The following is a 6,000-nucleotide window of genomic DNA, read 5'->3' on the forward strand; positions in this document are numbered from 1 at the left end:
AATTTGAAAGAAAAATACATTCAAGAAAGAACTTTATTTCTAGCAAAACAATACTTCAAAAATTAAGCAGAAATTAAAACATTCTTATTTCAACAAAAACTGCCACTATCAAAGTTTTCCTATCATAAATACTAATGGCACTCCTTCAGACAGAGAGAAAAGAACATAAGAGATAACTCAAATCTACATCAAGGAATGATTGCTCCAGTAAAGGCAATGATATAATTAAGTATAAATGACAGTATGAAATGTATTTTTGTAATATTCTTCTTCTCCTATCTCATTTAAAATATAGCTGCATAAAACAACAATTATAAAATTGTTTTGCTGGACATGCCATTTATAAGTAGAATTTGCACAGAAAAAATAGCACAAGGGAGGAGCAAAGCATGCACTATATTGGAGAAAAATTTCTATATATTAGTGAAATAAGGTTAGAAATAATCTGACCATTAACCTATAGATAACTAGAATAGCTATAGTGATATACAAAGAAAAAAAAATTAAGACAAAAATTGTTACTAGAGACCAACAGGGACATTTGAGAATGATAAAAGTGTCAATCCATCAAGAAAATATTAACATATATGTACATGGCAATTATATACATGATGAAAAACAAAATTCAGGGGAGAAATAGATAATTAAATTATAATAGCTGCAGACTTCAATACTCCTCATTCAATAATGGATAGAACTAGCTTTAGATTTGTCAGAGTTTCTTGACAACTCTGCAAAGGGTGACCCAAACTGTGTTATTGAGTTTTAAAATAGTGTTATGTATTTTTTATTATTGAAGTAAAATTGGTATATAATATTTTTGAAGTGTGAAATATACACTGTTATAATTCAACATCTATATACTCTACCCAGTGATCACTACCAACAGCTAGTTACCATCCATCACACTAGATCTCAAAAACTTAGTCTGAAAAAAATTTTACATATTATTAATAATTTGTATTGATTGCTTATTGAAAACTTTGGATATTTTGGGTTAAATAAAATATATTATTAAAATTAAAAAATAATGGCTAGAACTACCCAGAAAATGAAGAGACTCAAAGTTTGAACAATAATGTAAACAAACTAGATTGAACTGAAATCTATAGAACATCTCACACAATAACAGCAAACACACTCTTCTCATGCCCACTTGAAATGTCCATCAGGATAAACCCAAAGTTAGGCACATGCAAAAATTTTAGATTTTGTCACATGCTTTTTCTGTGTCTATTGAGATAATGTGGTTTCTCAGAAAAAACGAAAATTACAGTTTCTTTCTCTTTCTGATTTCTGGATTGGGAGTGTATCCTCCATGTTAGGTCATTCATTGTAGGTCATGCCCAGGGCAACAGAAATTGTAAAAGACTCAGGCAAGAGATTTTCCTGGATAAATGCTGTGTTCTAACAACATTCATAGAACAGCCTTACTGGGGTTTAGAAGTTTGAAGACAAATAGGCTGGTGAAAGCCACTTTTCCTGTTCTACTGAGGAAACATAATAGTAGAATGGCACCAATGACAGAGATTATGGTAACAGATGAATAAACAGGGAGAACTGAAGACATAGTATGGGTTCTTGCATGCAGTAATTCATGAATTCAGGTCAAATCCCAGACTTCCAAGCTACTTGTGTCAAGAGATTTGTTTTTTCCCTGAATGTAATTTGATTTTTGTATGTGTTATTTACAATCAAAGTGGTCTAATCAAAATAAATAGTAAGATTATAAGGATGAATCAGTCTTATGTTCTTTAATTTCTTTAATATATATATCCTAATATATTTATTGATTGTTAAAATTGTGTATATGTTATTCACTGCAGAACCAAATAGTGAGATAGAATCCTGTAATCCTTTGTCATTCAGTTTGTGTGATTCAGAGATATGACAAGTAACACAAAACAAATATATTAAATTTATATCATGACAAATTGATCAAAATGATGTCACATATTTGTTTTCACATTTGGACAATTATTATTTTTTTCTTTTTATTCACTGAAAATGAATATTAAGACTTCACTTTTTAAATCAGGCTGTTTTGGAAGATATGTTTTCTGCTTTCTTTTAGAAGATACGTTTTTTTGTTTTGTTTTGTTTTGTTTTGTTTTGTTTGCTTTTTGTCTCAGAGCCCTTAGACTTTCATTTTAATATAGCAATTGCTTTTTGTATCTGTTACATAGATGTTATTTTAAGATTTCTGCTCCTAATTTTTTGGGCTTATATCCATTATTTCCTGAATCTCATATTTAATTTTTATTCAACTTTTTTAACTTTGAATGAAGAAATATTTTCATTTCATAACTGAATTCTTACATAAACAATTTAAGGTATTTACTATTTCATTTGTTGATATTTTATTTACATAAATATGAATATGTAATATTTATTTTAATTTATAATTCTCTATTAGACATTTAAATGCTTAGAAGCCACTGGTATGAATATAGCCATTTAGCTAAGAATAATCTATTCATAGTCCTATGGGATTACATTTCTTATTGGTGAAGGAAGCTAGAATGATCATATGGCTATTATTTGGTTAAACCAATTATTAGTCATGAACATGAAGCCACTATGAGGCTATCTATACACACAATTATACGTATTTGCATATTTTATATTTTTACGTTTTGTTATTAATCCAGCAATCTATGTTTATAAATTATTGTATTTAAATTTGTATTTAAATTTGTATTTGTATTGTAAATTTCAGGATTTGTGATTATTAAGGAATATGCCTGAATTTTCCCCGATTACTTTCAGTGATTTAGAAAGCTCTTGCGTGTCAAGCACTGTTCCAGGCACCAGGTGGAAATGTTTAACAAGGCATAATGTTCTCCTAGGATGTTTATATTTTGGTAGTTGTGTATTAAGAATTTTTCCTTTTTACAATAAGAAAAGTAAAAGGGGATAAATTTAGGTATAACTTTAAGTAAATTTTGTGGAAATATTACTTTCCTGCTTGCTATTAGAAAAAAAGTCCAGGGGCACCTGGGTGGCTCAGTGGGTTAAAGCCTCTGCCTTCTGCTCAGGTCATGATCCCAGGGTCCTGGGATTGAGCCCCACATTGGGCTCTCTGCACAGCAGGGAGCCTGCTTCCCCCCGCCCCCCCCGCCTGTCTCTCTGCCTACTTGTGATCTCTGTCTGTCAAATAAATAAATAAAATCTTAAAAAAAAAAAAAGAAAAAAGAAAAAAAGTCCAATTTAAAGGAGACAGGGCAACCACATGGATGAAGCTAGAGGATATTAAGATATTAGGCTATATGAAATAAGACAGCAGAGAAAGACAAATACCATGTGATCTCACTTATATGTGGGATTTAAGAAACAACACAAATGATCAAGGGGGTAGGGGGAAGAGAGAGTCAACCAAGAAACAGACTCTTCACTATAGAGAACAAACAGGCTTATTAGAGGGAAGGTGGTCAGGGGAAGGGTTAAATAGATGATGGGGATTAAAAAGGGCACATGTGATGAGCACTGGGTGTTGTCTGTAAGTAAGGACTCCCTAAATTCTACTCTAGAAACTGCTATTACACTGCATTTTAACTAACTGGAATTTAAATAAAAACCTGAAAATAAAAAGTCAAAAAAGGGAGGTGGGGCCAGAAGATTGTGGAGCATCTATTACTTGCACCTCTTCTATTAGTCATAAGAATCTTTAAAGTAAGCATTGTCACATTTATTTTTACATGTAAATAACCTATGTATTAGATATTCTATTCTTTATCTAGGTTATCCGGTGTCAACACTCTGATTCCACTCAAGATCTCTATGACTCTAAATGTATAGCAATTCTTGTAATCTAGTATGTTGAATAGAAGTGAATTGGAGTTTCAATTTTTTTTTAAATTTCTTTTCAGCGTAACAGTTTTCATTGTTTTTGCACCACACCCAGTGCTCCATGCAATATGTGCCCTCCCTAATACCCACCACCAGGTTCCCCTAACCTCCCAGCCCCCACCCTTTCAAAACCCTCAGGTTGTTTTTCAGAGTCCATAGTCTCTCATGGTTCATCTCCCCTTCCAATTTCCCTCAACTCCCTTCTCCTCTCCATCTCACCATGTCCTCCATGTTATTTGTTATGCTCCACAAATAAGTGAAACCAAATGATAATTGACTCTCTCTGCTTGACTTATTTCACTCAGCATCATCTCTTCCAGTCCCGTCCATGTTGCTACAAAAGTTGGGTATTCATTCTTTCTGATGGAGGCATAATACTCCATAGTGTATGTGGACCACAACTTCCTTATCCATTTGTCTGTTGAAGAGCATCTTGGTTCTTTCCACAGTTTGGCAACCGTGGCCATTGCTGCTATAAACGTTGGGGTATAGATGGCTCTTCTTTTCACTACATCTGTATCTTTGGGATAAATACCCAGTAGTACAATTGCAGGGTCATAGGGAAGCTCTATTTTTAATTTCTTGAGGAATCTCCACACTGTTCTCCAAAGTGGCTGCACCAACTTGCATTCCCACCAACAGTGTAAGAGCTCCCCTTTCTCCACATCCTCTCCAACACATGTTGTTTCTTGTCTTGCTAATTTTGGCCATTCTAACTGGTGTAAGGTGGTATCTCAATATGGTTTAAATTTGAATCTCCCTGATGGCTAGTGATGATGAACATTTTTTCATGTGTCTGATAGCCATTTGTATGTCTTCATTGAAGAAGTGTCTGTTCATATCTTCTGCCCATTTTTTGATTTGATTATCTGTTTTGTGTGTGTTGAATTTGAGGAGTTCTTTATAGATCCTGGATACCAACCTTTTGTCTGTACTGTCATTTGCAAATATCTTCTCCCATTCTGTGGGTTGCCTTTTTGTTTTGTTGACTGTTTCCTTTGCTGTGAAGAAGCTTTTGATCTTGATGGAGTTTCAATTTTTTAACCAAGTTTGAAATTTCACTTGGCCTTAGCCAAAAGGCCCAGAAGTGATTAACCAAGTTATAAATTTGAAATCCATGTTAAAAACTTGGAATTAGAGACTATATTATCATGTATCCTGTTTTCTGCTTTTACCTAGATTAAAATATGAATCAAAATCAATTTAATTCTCCTGGATAAATAATTTTATTAGCTCCCACATTCATAGCATAAAGACGAAGTTAAAAATGATTTTATATGTCCCATTTGATTTGTACCTTTACCTCTCTCTAGTCTCAGTTTTGTTATTCCTCCATTTGTACTCAAAGGTCTGGCCATATTAAGATTTTCTCTTTTACTTGCACTTGTCATGCTCCTTCCCCATTTACAGGAAGTTTTACATGCTGTTATTTTTGCCTGAAACACTCACCCATCTCTTTACAAAGCTTAATCTTAACCGACCATTCAGTCTCAGCTCAATCATTACTTGTGCCAAAAGCTTTTTTTTCTGAATTCCTAAAATCTGGGTTTTATTTTTTAACCAAACAAAACAAGTTAATTTCTAACTTTCTCTGTGCAAAGAGGGTAATAAATGACTGGGTTGGAATATGGTAGTGTCCAGTCTCATTTCCAAAGTCAGAATACTTTCGGGTCCAAGCTTAATCACTTGCTAGGTGTTCCATCTTGAGCAGGGTCTGAACAACAGGTTTTTCATGGTTGTGCATGTAGAGGGAGAGTGTACAGTAGCCTGGTAGAAAGCATCCTGGAACTTCAGGGACTTTGTGTCCCACTTTCCAGCCAGCTGGGACAGCCCTGCGAATTTATCTCCCAGGTCAGGTAATCTGCTGGTCAGGTCATCTGGGGAAGGGCAAGTGAGAAGGTGTCATTCCCCACCTGGGAGGAGGACACTTGTGGTCCTTCTTGTTGGAAACAGATCCTGGGATATACATCACAAGATGTATGTAATCACATACATCACTAAGCAAGTTTCAACAGCACATTGTACTTTCCTTTTTACTATTAAATTGCATTGTGATTATTAATTTAGTTTCTGTTTCACCTGCTTAATTCTTAATTCTATGAGGCTAAAACCTACCAATTTTGTTAAACTCAAGCACTGAGTCTGGCATCT

This window comes from Lutra lutra, chromosome 3 (assembly GCF_902655055.1).
Source record: "Lutra lutra chromosome 3, mLutLut1.2, whole genome shotgun sequence".
Taxonomy (NCBI): Eukaryota; Metazoa; Chordata; class Mammalia; order Carnivora; family Mustelidae; genus Lutra; species Lutra lutra.